The sequence below is a fragment of the Hylobates moloch genome, unplaced genomic scaffold (assembly GCF_009828535.3).
Source record: "Hylobates moloch isolate HMO894 unplaced genomic scaffold, HMol_V3 SCAFFOLD_15, whole genome shotgun sequence".
NCBI classification, from domain to species: Eukaryota; Metazoa; Chordata; class Mammalia; order Primates; family Hylobatidae; genus Hylobates; species Hylobates moloch.
The window spans coordinates 2,473,427-2,491,400 of NW_026652290.1; positions in this window are offsets into that span (position 1 = coordinate 2,473,427).

Below are 17,974 nucleotides of genomic sequence, written 5' to 3' on the forward strand. Positions count from 1 at the left end.
CAGGAAGGCAGGCTGAGGGCTGCCCCAATTCCCTTCACCCTGCAAGCAACTCCCCTCTCCTTTTCCCCACTGTCTGCCCCCTCCCTCTCCACGGACCCCAGCATTGGGGGAACAAGGTGGGCTCCAGCCTTTTCCCCACAGGATCAGCCTCCAGCTTTGGACTGACAGGCGGGGCGTGTAGCTGTGTGCCCCAGGCCTGTGCCGGGGGGAAGAGGGGCAATGTCTGGGGCAGGCAGGACCCCCCCCAACTGGGGGAGCACCAGGCCTGAGAAGCAGATCGAGGTTTGCCCCAGCTGGACAGTCACCCGGAGGCTCCTGAAAAGTCCCACTGCCGGGCTGCACTCTGGACCAATTAGACCAGAATTTCCGGGGTGGGACCCAGGCCTCAGCATTTGTAAGGTCCCCAGATGCTTCCAATGTGCAGCAAAACTGAGAGGGGGCCCTGGAGAGGGGGCCCTTGGAGCAGGCCAAGCTGGGCAATGGCGAGAGCATGGGCTAGGAGCCCCTCACTCCTATTCACCCCTGCCTTGCCCCTCAGTGGGGTGGCTTTTTCGTAAAAAGATGTTCATTTACCTTTTTTTTTTTTTTTTTTCTTTTTCTGAGTCGTCTCTCTCTGTCGCCCATACTGGAATGCAGTGGCGCGATCTCAGCTCACTGCAACCTGTGCGCCCCGCCCCACCGGATTGAAGCGATTCTCTTGTCTCAGCCTCCCAAGTAGCTGGGACTACAGGCACCCACCGCCATGCCCGGCTAATTTTTGTAGTTTTAGTAGAGATGGGGTTTCACCATGTTGGCCAGGCTGGTCTCAAACTCCTGACCTCAAGTGATCCACCCACCTCAGCCTCCCAAAGTGCTGGGATTACAGACATGAGCCACCTCACCCAGCCCATTTACCTCTTATTTATTTCCGGGTTCAATGTAATCCCAACTAAAATATGTTTTGCACCATTTGACAGTACGTTGAAGACCTGACTCCCCATACCACTAAATACATCAGTATGTATTTCCTTAAAACAAGGGCACTTCTGGGTTTTTGTTGTTGTTGTTGTTGTTTTGTTTTGAGATGGAGTCTCGCTCTGTGCCCAGGCTGGAGTGTAGTGGTGCCATCTCGGCTCACTGCAAGCTCCGCCTCCCGGGTTCATGCCATTCTCCTGCCTCAGCCTCCCACATAGCTGGGACTACAGGCGCCAGCCACCACGCCCGGCTTTTTGTATTTTCAGTAGGGACGGGGTTTCACCGTGTTATCCAGGATGGCCTCGATCTCCTGACCTCATGATTCGCTCGCCTCGGCCTCCCAAAGTGCTGGGATTACAGGCGTGAGCCACCGCGCCCGACCTCTACAGATAATTTTTAAAACTAGCCAGGCACGGTGGTGTGCATCTGTGGTCCCAGCTACTCTCTACACAAGAGGCTGAGGCAGGAGAATCACCTGAGCTGAGCCCAGGAGGTCAAGGCTTCAGTGAGCTCTGATTGCACCACTACATTCCTGCATGGGTGGCAGAGTGACACCCTGTCTCAAAAAAAAAAAAAAAACAGGAAATTCACATTGGCCTGATAATCCCATCTAATCCACGGACCCCATTCAAACTTTGCAGATTGCCCCGTCACGCTCCTCCCTGTGCCAGCATCCCAATCCGATATCACCGTTCATTCACTGTCCTATCTCTTTGGAGCTGTGTGGCTTTGAGCTCATAACTCAAGTTCCCTGGCAGGTTCCTCATCTCCTTTCATTCTAACCTGCAATCTCCACTTTTGGGATAACCAGCCCCTGCTGCACGTGACAGCCCCCACCTGAACCACCTCTTTTTTTTTTTGTTTTGTTTTTAGACAGTCTTGCTTTGTCGCTCAGGCTGGAGTGCAGTGGCACAAACTCGGCTCACTGCAACCTCCACCTCCCAGGTTCAAGCGATTCTCCTGCCTCAGCCTCCTGAGTAGCTGGGATAACAGGTGTGCACCATCAAGCCCGAATAATTTTGTATTTTTAGTAGAGACGGGGTTTCATCATGTTAGCCAGGCTGGATCCTCAAGTGATCCGCCCGCCTCGGGCTCCCAAAGTGCTGGGATTACAGGAGTGAGCCACCACGCCCAGCCCCACCTCATTTGAAGTGTTGGGGGAAGCCTGTTCCCAAAGCACCGAGCCACCCTTCTGTCCCAGAATTTCCAGCCTCTTCCCCATTCTGTCTTCCCGCTGTATCCCCCCAGCTAGGAATGTGATGGAGAGAGCAGGGAGGGCCCGGATGTGGGAGGAACGGCCAGGAGCTCAGACCTTGGACGGCTCCCCCTCCCTGCCCAGGGCACATCCTGTTAAATAGGACAGGCCACCCGGGGCCCAGTGACTCTCAGGTCTGGAAGGTCCCCAGGGATCCCCCTCAACGCTGCACTTTATGCTGCGCTGGGACAAACTGGCCAGGCCCCCTGCAGAGCTGAGCTCCATCTGGGGCAGGAGTCAGGAACGGCTCTCCACCTCCTCCCCCGCCCCAGGCCCCAGACTTGCCGGAAGAGGGTGAGCTGGAGGGCAGGAAGGAAGGCGGGGCGGTGGAGGGTCAGGTGCAGCTCCCTCCTGGGCTGAGGCCCAAAGGTAAATAGGTGTAGGTGCGCTCCCGGCAGGGGGCAGTGGGCTGGTCCCTTGGGGCAGGCCTGGGCCTGTTGGGGGTGGGGATGTGGGAAGGGGCCGCCGAGCCGGCCTTGTTAACAATGGGGTGGGGGAGGAGCCCGGGCCCTGCTGACACATTCTTGTTTGATGAGGAGGAAAACACAGGTGATGGGGGTGGGCGGGGGGGGACCTCGGGCAGGGGAGGGGGCTTTGTGAGCCCCCCCATGCCAAAGCCTCACTGATTGGTGTGAGCTGAGGAGCAGGTGAAGCGCAGAAGGCCCTCAGGGGCTGCATTCTTCCCGGGGCACCTGTGTCTGCCGCACTCTGTGGCTCCCAGGTGGGCAGGTCAGAGCTTCTGGGCATGCTGGGGCTTGAACCTTCCCTGTCTGCGTCAGAAGTTGGCAGGGGCCAACTGGAAGGACATTGCCCCCCGGAAGCCAGCCAGCCTGAGCTGGCACGGCAAGGAGAGGTGGGGGGACCGTAACGGAGGGGGCTGTTGGGGCTGAGGGTCTCCCTACTGGCCCCTGATAGCCTCTCAGTACAGTCCTGAACTGACTCCCACCAGCCCCTCACCTGCCCTTGGGCCGCACCACCCTGTTCTGAGGACAGAGAGGTCTGAGCCCCAGGACCCACGCTCCCAGGAAAGTAGGAGTTCCAGGAATTGGAGAGGGTGTGCACACCTCCACGAAGCCCACCCCGCCCACAGTCCCCAGGGCCCTTTGAAGCCAGAGCCACAGCGGGATTGCGGTGGGCAGCCCTCCCAATGCTGCTGTTTGCCCAGGGAATTAAGTTGAGGCGGGGCAGCTGCCCACAGCTCTCCCCTTGCCCAGCCACCCACAGGCTCCGTCTACAGCCCCGCACCCCTACCAGCTGCCCTGCCTCTCTTCTCGCCTAACCCTGGGCACCAAGCCCTGTCCCCATCCCCACTGAGCAAGAGAGTGCCTTCAATTTCCTTCGAGTCAACTGTGTCCATGAGTTGGGCAGGGGACAAGGAGGGGTGGACTGGGATACAGACCCTACCTACTAAGCCCACAGGTCTGCAGACCCCTGTGGGAAGATTACCTGTCTTGCTGATTCCTACCTTCGAAGCATCACAGCCCCCAACGTGTTAAGTATTTTTTGAATAAATGAATGAATAAATGTGCTGGCTGGCAGATCAACACAAGATAGAAAGGCAGCCGAGAAGCCAGATAGTCAACACCCATGGGTTCTCCAGTCCCTGGGCTGGGAACATTCCTGAAGCCTCTGGAGGCAGTGATTTGACCCAAGGGTGTGCAGAGGTAGAAGGCATTCCAGCCCAGGGAGAACTTTGACGAAAGCTCCATTGCTGCCCGGTTCTGGAATTGAGCAAGGGGGCAGGCTGTTGACCCTGTGGATTTGGGGGCCTCTCATCTGGAAGTGAGAACAGAGAGAGGGGAGCGGAGAGCGAGGACCACCACTAGGAAACCAGGGGACCAGGAAGGAGGAGGCAAAGCCGAGAGGGAGCGGGAGGACACCTGGGAACTCGGGCAAGGGGAGCCACTGCGCTCCCCCACCTGTTCCCCACACCCCGAAGGGAGCGGCCACAGTGCTGAGCGCCCCAGGGCAGCCTGAGTGGGGGCAGCGGAAGCCGGCATTGGCCCTGGGGGTCCCCGCGGCCTCCCACGGGGCTGTTTCCTTAGTGCAGTTGGTGAGGTGCGGGGAGAGTGAGAGCAGGCAGCAAACTCCAGCTCCAAATGGGGAGAAAGAAAGGAGAGGGTGCAGACAGGGGTCAGGACAGACCCAAGGAGAGCTTTAAGATGGGAGGCCTGAGGGTGTTGGAAGGAAAGAAGGGGTACGGGTGACCCCGAGGGGTTGGCAGTGCTGAGAGAGCTCCTGGTGGGAGCAGGAGGAAGAGGGTCTCAGAGGAGGCAGGAAGGGTGAGCGCCGGCCCCTTTCTTGGAGAGGGAAGAGGAGGAGGATGGGGAGGGGGTGGGGCTGCGCCAGGGTGGACCGGAGGGTGTGGGGAGCTCTGGCTAGTGTGCAGAACTATGGGGTGTAAGGGGCAGAAGCACGGAGGAGCAGGTCTGGAGTAACTTGGAAGGGTACTTGGGAGCAAGGGGAGCAGAGAGGAGGGACAGGAGCCCTGAGAAGGGCAGGGGCCCTGGGAGGTCAGGGTAGCTGACCTGCACCCAGCTCACAGGACACAGCTGGAGGCCGGAGATTCTCAGCTGCAGGAGAGGAAGGCCAGGGTCCCAGGTGCTGCAGGACACTGGTCAGTCACTCACCTGGTGACCTGGTTCCTTACACCTTTGAGCTGAGTCAGGGAGGGGCAACAAAGAAGGAACGAGACCCTGTCTTGGGGAGCCTTTCTAACCCACCGAGCTGGGAAGCCCACAACCTTACCCATGGGCCTCACAGAATCTGAGGCTAAAATGTTTGGGCATTGCAGCTTCAGGGCGGGAATCCTGTTCTCGGAGCTGTGCTCATGAGGTATGGTTCCTTTTCCAAGCTGAGTCTCCTAGAACCCTCCTTCCTTACCCAGAAGCCTCTCAGGCACCCCTCAGACATGCTATGAGCAACTCAAACTCTCCTTATGCCTGGCCGGATTCCCCTTCTCCCTGCGTGGGCCTTCCTCACACTGCACCCCCACTCGGGACTGGCACCCCCAGCCAGCTGTCTCCCAGCCCACTGCCCTCACTCCAGTATGTTCTCCACCTAACAGCCACTGGGCCTTTCTTTTGTCTTTTTCTATTCCTTTTTTTTTTTTGAGACAGAGTTTTTGCTCTTGCCCAGGCTGGAGTGCAATGGTGCGATCTCGGCTCACCGCAACCTCCACCTCCCAGGTTCAAGCGATTCTCCTGCCTCAGCCTTCCCAAGTAGCTGGGATTACAGGCATGCGCCACCAAGCCCGGCTAATTTTGTATTTTTAGTAGAGATAGGGTTTCTCCATGTGGGTCAGGCTGGTCTCGAACTCCCAACCTCAGGTGATCCGCCTACCTCGGCCTCCCAAAGTGTTGGGATTACAGGCGTGAGCCACCGCGCCCAGCCTCCTCTTTTTTTTTTTTTTTAATGGAGTCTTGCTCTGTCACCCAGGCTGGAGTGCAGTGGCATGATTTCGGCTCACTGTAACCTCTGCCTCCTGGGTTCAAGCGATTCTCTTGCCTCAGTCTCCCGAGTAGCTGGGATTACAGGTGTCCACCACCATGCCCAGCTAATGTTTTGTATTTTTAGTAGAGATGGGGTTTCACCATGTTGGCCAGGCTGGTCTTGAACTCCTGACCTCAGGTGATCCACCCACCTCGGCCTCCCAAAGTGCTGGGATTACAAGCGTGAGCCACCACACCCTGTCTCTTTTTCTTTTTTTTTTTTCTTTGAAACAGAGTCTCTCATTCTTGCCCAGGCTGGAGGGCAGTGGCACAATCACAGTCACTGCAGCCTCAACTTCCTGGGTTCAAGTGATCCTCCCCCCTCAGCCTCCCGAGTAGCTGGGACTAGGGGCACATGCCACCATGCCTGGCTGTTTTTTTAATTTTTTGTGGAGATGGGGTCTCACCAGGTTGCCCAGGCTGGTCTCAAACTCCTGGGCTCAAGTGATCCTCCTGCCTCAGCCTCTGAAGGTGCTCATATTACAGGTGTGAGCCACCGCGCCTGGCTTTTTTTTTTTTTAAGGAAAAATTTTTACATCATAACAGTACATGCACCTGGAATAAATATCAATCTTAAAAAGACTTAGTATGTTAAAAAGTTTAAAAAAAACACAAAAGGTCACTAGCTCTTCCTTCAGGTCCTGCTCCTGTGGTAACCATAACCAACCACTTTCAGTTCTTTCACTGGTTCAAATAATCCCTGCTGGGTTTTTTTGTTGTTTTTTTTTTGTGACAGAGTCTCACTGTGTCGCCCAGACTGGAGTGCAGTGACACAACCTTGGCTCACTGCAACCTCCGCCTCCTGGATTCAAGCGATTCTCCTGCCTCAGCATCCCAAGTAGCTGGGATTACAGGTATGCACCACCACGCCCAGCTAAATTTTGTATTTTTGGTAGAGACGGGGTTTCACCACGTTGACCAGGCTGGTCTCGAACTCCTGATGTCAAGTGATCTGCCCACCTCGGCCTCCCAAGGTGCTGGGATTACAGGCATGAGCCACCATGCCCGGCCTTATGCTTCTAATTAATACTACCAGTGCTGGATCTTCAACTTATTTGAATGTTATCCAATGGCTTCCTGCCATAGAAGGTAAGGATATGGCTCGATTCCCTCCTCTATCCTCCTATTTGGTCAGATTTTTGGTTAAACAGCCAGACACCATGTGACTGCCATGGCATGGTGCATATTGCTCACTGCAGAGCCCAGCAGTGCACTCTATGTCCTTTCCTAAAGGATGCAAGAGTTAATAATTACCTCATTTCTTGTCATTGTTTAGATTTTTTATGCTCTTATAGCTAATTATACACAAATGTCCCAAAAAGTCTTACAAATCCTTATCAATGCCATTCTCTAATGAATACCTTTTTAAAAATCCATAAATAGGCTGGGCACAGTGGCTCACGCCTGTAATCTCAGCACTTTGGGAGACAGAGGCAGGTGGATCACCTGAGGTCAGGAGTTCGAGACCAGCCTGGCCAACAAGGCGAAACCCCGTCTCTACTAAAAAATGCAAAAATTAGCCAGGCATGGCGGCATGCACCTGTAATCCCAGCTACTTGGGAGGCTGAGACAGGAGAATTGCTTGAACCCGGGAGGTGGAGGTTGCAGTGAGCCGAGATTGTGCCACTGCACTCCAGCCTGGGCAAGACGAGCAAGACTCCGTCTCAAAAGACGGTGGGCATGGTGGCTTATGCCTGTAATCCAAGCACTTTGGGAGGCCAAGGTGGGTAGATCACTTAAGGTCAGGATTCTTTCTTTCCTTCCTTCCTTCCTTCCTTCCTTCCTTCCTTCCTTCCTTCCTTCCTTCCTCCTTCCTTCCTTCCTTCCTTCCTTCCTTCCTTCCTTCCTTCCTTCCTCTTTTTTTTTTCTTTTGAGATGGAGTCTCGCTCTATCACCCAGGCTGGAGTGCAGTGGCGTGATCTTGGCTCTCTGCAACCTCTGCCTCCTGGGTTCAAGCGATTCTCCTGCCTCAGCATCCTGAGTAGCTGTGACTACAGGCACCCGCCACCATGCCCGGCTAATTTTTTGTATTTTTAGTAGAGATGGGTTTTCACCGTGTTAGCCAGGATGGTCTCGATCTCCTGACCCTGTGATCCACCCACCTCGGCCTCCCAAAGTGCTGGGATTACAGGCGTGAGCTACTGCTCGCAGCCTCTTTTTTTTCTTTCTTGTTTTTCTTTCTTTCTTTCACTTTGGAGCTACCTATCATAAGCTCTCACTTTCAAGTTGAAGGTTTTCTTCAAATGTCTAGTCATACTGGCTGTAAATTCATTTTTCAAATTGAAGTGCTAAAAAGCTAACTACAAGGTCAGCAAGTAGAGGCAGTTGGTCAACTATCGGGCTTTATTGTAGGACAACCTAGCCTTTTTGCAGGAGGGCTCTAATGATCAATACCAGCAGAGCTTTCCTCCGAGGTCATGTTATTAGCTCAGAGAAAAATCTTCTAGTTTACCCCTACAGGGTTTGAGCCTGGCGTGATGGCTGCTGAGGCAGGAAGGGGTTTGGGGTTTTGTTTTTCAGGATGCAGACTTCTTTCACTTAATATCCTTGTTTTCACCCCAGTGTCTGATCCCTACCACCTACAAGTGCCTAGTGTCCCCTGGTCCAGGACCCGGTTCAATTGCTCCAGAAAATAAACCTCCAATCTCAGTGGGGTTGGAGCTGGGGAGGAACACTGTAGGGAGTGGGAAGACAGGGGGCTAGAGATCTGCTCAGTGCAAAAACTTCACTTTGTGTTCTGACCTTTTGCAGAATCTGGGGAAAAAAATCATTCAACTTCCTTTTGGTATCCCCTTCTGTATACCTGCACAGGAGCTCTGTGCAGCACCCTCTGCTCTCTGACACTTCCTCTTCATCTTCATGTGTTCTCAGCCTAGATTTGCCGAAATCTCTCATCAGAGATCATCTCCCCTTCTGGTTTTTTAGTGTTTTCCTTGTGGATTTATGTTTTTTTGTTTTTTGTTTTTGAGATGGAGTCTCGTTCTGTCTCACCCAGGCTGGAGTGAAGTGGCGTGATCTCGGCTCACCGCAGCCTCTGCCTCCTGGGTTCAAGCGATTATCCTGCCTCAGCCTCCCATGTAGCTGGATTACAGGCATGCGCCACCACATCTGGCTAATTTTTGTATTTTTGGTAGAGATGGGGTTTCTCCATGTTGGTCAGGCTGGTCTTGAACTCCGGACCTCGTGATCCACCCGCCTCGGCCTCCCAAAGTGCTGGGATTACAGGCGTGAGCCACTGCACCCAGCCTATTTTGTTCTTATTGAGGTAAAATTCATGTACAATTAAATGAGCTGATCTTAAGTGTACTGTTCAAACCATGTTGACAAATACATATCAAAACCCAGAAAATTTCCTCATGCCCCTTTCCAGGGGATCCCTACCATCACCCCATCCCTAAGCAACCACTCATTTGATTTCTATTGCCATCGGTCACTTTTGCCTGTTCTAGAATTTCCTATGAATGGCACCAGACAGTTTGTACTTTGTGTTCAGCTTCTTTCACTCAGCATGTTAGTTTTGGAATTTAACTATGTTGCTGCACGCATCAATAGTTTGTTCCTCTTCATGGCTGAGTAGTATTTCATCAGCTGATGGTAGCTGTTTATCCAGTCTCCTCTTCATGGATATCTGGATTGTTTCCAATTTTGATCTATTGTGAATAAAGCTGCTATGAACAGTCTTGTACAAGGCTTTTTGTCATATAGCTTTGTTTAAAAAAAAATCCCTTTACTTTTCATTTGGATGGGGTTTCTGAAGTGAAGACATATATGTGTATAATATATCTGCCATGTCCAACAGGACTACCGAGTTGATTCTTTTCTTTATTTTTTATTTTTGAGATAGAGTCTTGTTCTGTAGCCCAGGCTGGAGTGCAGTGGTGCGATCTCAACTCACTGCAACCTCCGCTTCCCAGGTTCAAGCGATTCTCCTGCCTCAGCCTCCCCAGTAGCTGGGACTACAGGTGCATGCCATCATGCCTGGCTAATTTTTGTATTTTTAGTAGAGACAAGACAGGGTTTCACCATGTTGCCTGGGCTGGTCTCAAACTCCTGATCTCAAGTGGTCTGCCCACCTCAGCCTCCCGAAGTGCTGGGATTAGAGGCATGAGCCACTGCACCCAGCCCCTAAGTTGATTCCTCAAAGAGATGGCCCAGGTATCCAGCAGGAGTGCAGGGAGGAAAAGAGTTTCAGGCCAAAGGAGGGGAGTGAGCAAAGGCATGGAGGTGGGACCCCCGCCAGTGTGCCCAGGGGGCTGCTAGCCTCTCAGTGCTGGGGAAGATAAGGGGCCAGGGTGAACCTTTTCAAGTGCAGCTGTGGCCACCTCGCTCCTCAGCTAACAGTGCAATGAGTTCCCTCGTCTACAGGAGGAGCTTCGGGCCCCCTAAGCTCCATCAAGATCTGACTCCTGCTCATCCCTCATCTTCTCCCCTCCCCTCCCCTCTGTGACCAGTCACACTAATGCACCACTCAGAATCACTATTTCCACTCTTCCTGTCCCAGTCCCTGCCTTCTGCCTTGAATGACCACCCTCCCGCTCTCCCGCTTCACCTGGGTAACAGCCTTCAGGACTTAGTTCCAGAGTTCCCAATCCTGGGCTCCACCTGGGTTAGGTGTGGGCTCTGGGGTCCCACAGCGTCCTCAACACAGCCCACCTGCCAGAGCCCGGGACAGCAGGCGCATGGTACTGATGACCATACAATGGCCAGCGAGGTTGTCAGCCCCCTTCCCAAGTGGTTCTCTTGGCCCTCTCCGTGTCTAGCACCCGAAGGAGATGTGAAGAGGTGGGAAGGAGGAAAATAAACCAGCCCACGGGGTGCATGTCACCATGCCATCCAAGCCCAGGTCTGAAAACTCAGATGCAAGCCTTTTCTCTCAATGTGGCTGGTGACACCTGCAGAGGGCGGGTCTTCCCTGCATCGCCATCCTAGCAGAACTTGTGCCAGCCTTTTTAGCCCTTCTGTTTGAGCAGGCAGTTGGTAACACACATCGGGGTCCCCAGGCTGGTACCTGAACCAATGTCAGCTCTGGCAATGCCACCTCTCACAGAAGAGTGGGCCTGGCTGGAGCAGAGTCGGGGCTGGGGATCCCTAGACACTCGCTCTGCCCCTAGCTGGTCAGAGTTGCAGAAAGCCCATATCCAATGGTCCACCCTTGACCTGAACCCTTTTGGCTGGTGGGTCTAGAACTCAGTTTGGGGGATGACCTCCATGACAATCCCTTTCCCTGCTTCATCCCTGCAGCCTGGTGGATGCCTCCAGGGCAGAGGACAAGTGCAGGGGGGCCTCTGTTCCTGCCTGCCCAGTACCCGTGCCCCTAGCCTGCTGCCAGCACAGACTACCTACTGTGGGGCTCCTGGCTGCTGGCTGGGGTTCAAGTTTGTTGGGGGAACCACCTGGGCTGGGCCCTGAGCTCTAGGAGACACCACGTCAGGTGGCCGGGCCTCTGGCAGACCCCAGCTCCAAGTCTGGTCCTGGGGAGCTGCAGGCCCAGATTCCTTGAGGGGTGCAGGTGGGAGGTGGGGTTTGTCTGTTTGCCCTTTTGTGGGAGGCAGGAGCAGCTGGAGTAGCCCTCAATGACAGCAGCAAGCACCTGTCGTCTGCAGGAGGCCTCAGGAGCCTTCTAGTGTCACCTATAGCTGAAGAAAATGAGGCACAGAGAGGACACAGCTCTGAGGACGGTGGCACAGGTGAGGCTGGCTTCTCGTGGGCACTGCCGGCTGGGGGACCTATGTGGTCGTCTGCCACCTCTCCACTCACCACAGCAGCATCTGTGTCTCCCCTGCTGGACTGGGAGCTCCGGGAGGGCAGAGGCAGTGTGCAGTTCTCTGTGGCACCTGGCCGGAGTCAGGTATGGCACACGCTGGGTGCTCAGCAGAGCACGGTGGCATGGATAGGGGGTGGCAGGATGCGCCCCAATTCTCACAATGACTTACTGGCAGAGCCAGATCCAAAAGCCAGAGTTTCCAGCTGGGCAGATAGTGGGGAACTATCAGAAAGGCAGCTCAGGAGGCTGGGCGTGGTGGCTTATGTCTGTAATCCCAGCACTTTGGGAGGCTGAGGCCGGGGGGTGGGGTGATCATCTGAGGTCAGGAGCTCGACATCAGCCTGGCCAACACAGTGAAACACCGTCTCTACTAAAAATAAAAAAATTAGCCACGCGTGGTGGTGCATGCCTGTAGTCACAGCTACTTGGGAGGCTGAGGCAGAAGAATCCCTTGAACCCAAGAGGTGGAGTATCAGTGAGCTGAGATTGCGCCAATGCACTCCAGCCTGGGCTACAAGAGTGAAACTCCAAAAAAGAAAAAAAAGGAAGGAAGGAGGGAGGGAGGGAAAGAAAGAAAGAGAAGAGAGAGAGAGAGAGAGAGAGAGAGAGAGAGCCGGGCGCGGTGGCTCACGCCTGTAATCCCAGCACTTTGGGAGGCCAAGGCGGGTGGATCACGAGGTCAGGAGATCGAGACCATCCTGGCTAACACGGTGAAACCCCGTCTCTACTAAAAATACAAAAAATTAGCCAGGCGTGGTGGCGGGCGCCTGTAGTCCCAGCTACTCGGGAGGCTGAGGCAGGAGAATGATGTGAACCCGGGAGGCGGAGCTTGCAGTGAGCGGAGATGGCGCCACTGCACTCCAGCCTAGGCCACAGAGCAAGGCTCCGTCTTAAAAAAAAAATGAAATAAAGAAAGGGGAAGGGAAGGGGACAGGGGAGGAGAGAGAAAGGCAACTCAGGCCTGTCCCACCTGTCCCTCTGCCCTCAGGGGCCCAGGCCTCAACCTCCAAGCCAGCCTCCTCCCTGGCCTCATTAAAAAGTCCTTATTGAAGAAGGAAGTGTGTGTGTGGTGTCCCGCCAGGTAAAACACGCTGAGATATCTCTGCTCATTAATTCATTCATTCATTTCAGGCAGACAGGAGGACCCTTCTGTGAGTGTGAACGACAGGCAACCCCACAGAGCAAGAGCACACTGGGGACTCCCTTCAGGGTCATCTCACTCAATCCCCTGCCTCAGGGCAGCTATCCAGTCAGGGAATGAGGCCTCCTGGTTTCCCACCGCAGGGGCAGGATCCATCAGCCCTCAGTTTGGGTTGGGGGGGAACGGTGGAAACCTGGCTGTCGGCCTGCTCCCGGGCAGGGCTTCCCTGTGCCCTCCCGCGCCCAGCCAGCAGCCTGTGTCTTCTAATTTACTGCCCAAGGCACTGCACCCTCCTCATTTGCGGCCCCCCGGCCACTCCTGCCAGGCAGCCCACCCCTCCGAGGATCCTCTCCAAACACAGTGCAACCTCAGCTGACGCTGGGGCCCCAGGGCCGCTCTGCCTCCACTCCCGCCACACTCAGCTGTCCTCTCCGACACCCCCGGCCCACTCTCTGCTTCCCACCTTTCCTTCCATAAGGCCGGTCCCTGTCCTGAGGCCCCCTTCTCCCATCCTTCAAACTCCAGTCCATACGCCTGTGCCTCGGCCTCCCTGAAACGCCCCATAGCTGTGGCTGTTCCCCCAACCCAGGCCGCAGCCCTGTGCCTCTCCTGTGGCCTGGATGACCCAGGCCTGCAGCGCACCCCAAATTTCCAAATGTTTCCAAGAGCACCATCTTCTTATCCGGGCTGGCCTCTCTCTTCCCGCTTCCTGCCTCGCTGAGTTCGTGAACAAATGAACGAAACTGCCCGACCCGGAAAAGATCCCGCCTGGCGGGGGCCTGTGCGGGCCCTTCCTGGGGACAGCGCCACCCGCCTCCGTCCCCGCTCCCCACCGCAGCCCCGCACGGAGAAAGCGCTGAGTCACGTTCCGGGCACGCGGCCCCGGGAAGCCAGGCCTCAGGGGCGCGCCTGGGCCCGTGGGGGCTCCTGGGCCTGCTGGGGGAGCGCCTGGGCCCGCGATGGGGGCGCCCCGCACCCGCACCCGCTGCCCAGCGCAGCCCCCGCAGCGTCTCCGGTTGCCTGGAGCCACGGGCCGGGCAGAAGCGGGTGCCAGCGGCTGACGCCACCGCGGCTTGCCAGCCGAACCCCCCTTCCGGAGTGGTTCAGAGGAATGCGGGGTGGGGAGCGCGAGACGCCCCCAGCAGGCTGCCCCGACCCCTGGTTTCCTGCCTAACCCCCAGGTCGGGTTCCTGGGGCCTTCTGGATGCCCCCTTGTTGTTTGCCTCCCTTCTATCTCCACGTTCCCTCCCTCTTCAGCGCCCCCTCCTGCCCCCGTTCTGTCCCCACCCATGCCCCTGGGCCTCTCCCTTCCCCTGCACCCTGGACCTTCTCGGAGGTTCCAGCTGCCCGAGCGCGGTGGACGCCAAGGGTGGTGTGGGGCGCCCCCTTGCGGCCCGGCTCGGGCTCGCCTCACCTCCCCGCCTGCTTAAGCCCTCCCGGAGCGCTCAGAGTTCAACCCTCGAGCACGGCGGAAGGAGGGCGCCCCACTGCGGCACAGCCACGTCCACGAAGCCCCTCCCGGGGTTCTAGAAAGGGGAGGCCTCCCGTAATAGGGGCTAAGGTTGGGCCAGGGGGACGGGGGACAGGGGACAGGCCCTCCCAGCTCCTCACCTGCCGAGACAGGAGGGGTGAGGGAGAGGGGGAGAGGTGTGTGTGTGTGTCGCGCAGATAAGGGGCCATGGCCTAGGACAGCCAGGCAGTGAGTGGCAAGCGCCTGATGGGTTGCTTTTCCTTCATTTTACAAGCCAGGAAGTCTTCCTGCGGTGGGGTTTGCAGAACCAGCAGAATCCCTCCTGGGGCCACCGTGTTCCTGGCACCGTTCTGAGCCTTTGTAATGCTAATCTCCTGTAGTGAGTGCCTGGGGAGGGTTGGGGGGCTGTAATATTGTTGTCCTTGCAGAAGGAAAGACCGAGGTGCAGAGAGATGTCTAGAAGGTGCCAGAAGGTGACTGTCCAGCCCTGGTATCACTGCCTGGTGATTTCGTTTCTTTGATCTTCACGAATGGCCTCACTGGGTGAGTCCAGGGACCAGGAGGCTCCAGATGCTGTCAATGACTCAGGACTGTTTGGGGACAGATAAGAGGAGGTGAGGGGTTCCACGGGTTCTGGATAAATTGATCAGAACTCAGAACACATTTCTAAGCAGTGATCATTAGCTGCAGAAGCCGATTTTGTTCCTAACATACTCCAACTACAGCTGGAAAGGCCAGGGAAGAACTGGAGTGGGCACCGGCTAACATTTCTTGAGCACCTACTAGGTACCAGGCCCTTTATATGCACCATGTCACTTAATTTACCTCAAATCCAAGGGGCCTTTGTGGCGTGTTATTCAGAAGTCACAGGGCTAATCGGGGCAGGGCTGGGATCAGACAGGCCTGTCGGGCCTCACACCTGGGTTCTTTTTCCTCCACTCTGCCATTCAGCTGTGATTTGGACAGAAATCAGCTGCCACGTGCAACATTCTCCCATGGGAACATGTGTCAGCAGTACCTATCTCAGGGCCCAACTCCTTCCTGCCCCACAGCCCTCTCCTGGGACTTGCCTTAGGTAAGATGAGAAATTGGGATGGGAGGTGTGGGGGCGGGGCAGGGTGTGCAGGTCTCTGGCCACAAGAGAAGCAGGAAGGGATACAGATTCCTCCCAATGCATCTCTTGGCCTCGGTGTTTCTGTTGCCCACGAGTATGTTGCTGTGATTCTCAGGTCAAAGAGGTTCTCAGTTGCCTCAAAAGCTGCACCCTTGGCTGGGCATGGTGGCTCACGCTTATAATTCCGGCGCTTTGGGAGGCCAAGGCAGGTAGATCATCTGAGGTCAGGAGTTTGAGACCAGCCTGACCAATATAGTGAAACCCTGTCTCCACTAAAAATACAAAAAAATTAGTCGGGCGTGGTGGCGGGTGCCAGTAGTCCCAGCTTCTCGGGAGGCTGAGACAGGAGAATTGCTTGAACCCAGCAGGCAGAGGTTGCAGTGAGCCGAGATCATGCCACTGCACTCCAGCCTGGGCGACAGAGTGAGACTCTGTCTCAAAAAAAAAAAAAAAGGTGCTGCACACCGACCTCCTTCACTTTGTCTTCCCTGGGACCTGTACGCCATCCCTTTGATCCTCCTGCCGCGCCCCTCCTCCTCCTCCTGGAGTTAGCCTTCGTGCACTTGTTTATTTGTTCATCATAGATTTACTGGGTACCCAGAACACCCTCTGGGTCGGGCCAAGGCCAGGTGCTGGGGAGGCACCCTTTAGAGGGCCCGCTGAGCCTTCTGGTCATGCATGGCGATTCCATCAGCCCTGGCCCAGCACCCCTCTTGTTTGTGTCACTCAGCTGTGAAGACCTGTTGCCTGTGCTTGTCTTTGATCTGCCCCCAGCGGGGCTCCTGCTGGCTTAGCCTTTCCTCCCTCCAGCTCTGCCTGTGAGGTCCAGGGATCCTTCCGGGCAGTGGACCCTGCTCTGCTGGGCACCTCGCAGGCTCCACAGGAAGCTTCTGGTTTCCAGCACCCCCTCACCTTGCTCACACTTTGCCTCCACCCCTCAAGCAGGCATGATTCCTCAGTGATGCCCCAGACTCTATAAGGACCTGAATTCAAACCAGTTTGCTTAGGGGACATTCGATTTGTAGTTGTGAAAATGAATTTAAAGTTCACCTGAGCAGGCCGGGTGCGGTGGCTCACGCTTGTAATCCCAGCACTTTGGGAGGCCGAGGCGGGCGGATCACGAGGTCAGGAGATCGAGACCACGGTGAAACCCCGTCTCTACTAAAAATACAAAAAAAATTAGCCGGGCGTGGTGGCGGGCGCCTGTAGTCCCAGCTACTCGGAGAGGCTGAGGCAGGAGAATGGCGTGAACCCGGGAGGCGGAGCTTGCAGTGAGCCGAGATCGCCCCACTGCACTCCAGCCTGGGCGACAGAGCGAGACTCCATCTCAAAAAAAAAAAAAAAGTTCACCTAAAAAAAAGAACAAAAGTAGATATCCAGGAAGTTTTTTTTTGGAAGGGGGGAAAATAAAAAACCATGAAAGATATATCCCCCACCAAATATTAAATGAATAGTTAAGTTTAAAAGCTTTTTTGCTTTAACTGGTTTGGTACTATTGTTGAAATAAGCAAAAACACTTCAGTGGAACAGAATACACCCAAGAAATAGATCCAGATAACTACATGGAAGAAATGGTATCCAGACTGCGAAAAAACTCAGATGGCTCAGTAATATAAACTTAAAAAAAAAAGTACGAGAAAAGAACACAGGTGTTTTATTTATCCCAAGCTAAGCTTTTTTTTTTTTTTCTCAGAGTCTCACTCTGTCTTCTCAGTTGGAGTGCAGTGGAATGATCTCGGTTCAAACGATTCTCCTGCCTCAGCCTCCCGAGTAGCTGGGATTACAGGCGTGCGGCACCACGCCCAGCTAATTTTTGTATTTTTAGTAGAGACGGGGTTTCACCCTGTTGGCCAGGCTGGTCTCAAACTCTACACCTCAAGTGATCCACCCACCTTGGCCTCTCAAAGTGCTGGGATTACAGGTGTGAGCCACCGCGCCCGGCCATTCAGACTTTCTGTTTTATAGCTTTTTGGTTTTGTGTCTTGCTTAGAAAAGCTTATCCCAGGCAGGGCCCGGTGGCTCACACCTGTAATCCCAACACTTTGGGAGACCAAGGTGGGCGAATCACCAGGTCAAGAGATCAAGACCATCCTGGCCAACGTGGTGAAACCCCATCTTTACTAAAAATACAAAAACAAAAATGTTTACAAATTACAAAAATTAAAAATACAAAAATTAGCTGGGCGCAGTGGCACACACCTGTAGTCCCAGCTACTCAAGAGGCTGAGGGAGGAGAATCACTTGAACCCAGGAGGCGGAGGGTGCAGTGAGCCGAGATCGCACCACTGCACTCCAGCCTGGGTGACAGAGCAAGACTCCGTCTCAAAAAAAAAACAAAAAGAAAAAAGAAAGAAAGTCTGATAAACATAAATCATAACCATAAATAAAATATGAATAAATGAAAGAATTAAAACTCCAGTAGCACAAAATAGCAACAAAAAAATGAAATTAAACCACATATTTTTATTTTTTTCAAGACAGGGCCTTGCTCTGTCACCCAGGCTGCAGTGCAGTGGCCTAATCAATGTTCACTGCAGCCTCAACCTTTCAGGTTCAAGCAATTCTCCCGCCTCAGCCTCCCAAGTAGCTGGGACCACAGGAGCGTGCCACCATGCCCAGCTAATTTTTGTATTTTTTGCAGAGAGAGGGTTTTGCCGTGTTGCCCATGCTGGTCTCAAACTCCTAAACTCAGGCAATCCACCCGAATTGGCCTCCCAAAGTGCTGGGATTATAGGCGTGAGCCACCATGCCTGGCCCACATGATAATGAAAATGGGAAAAAATA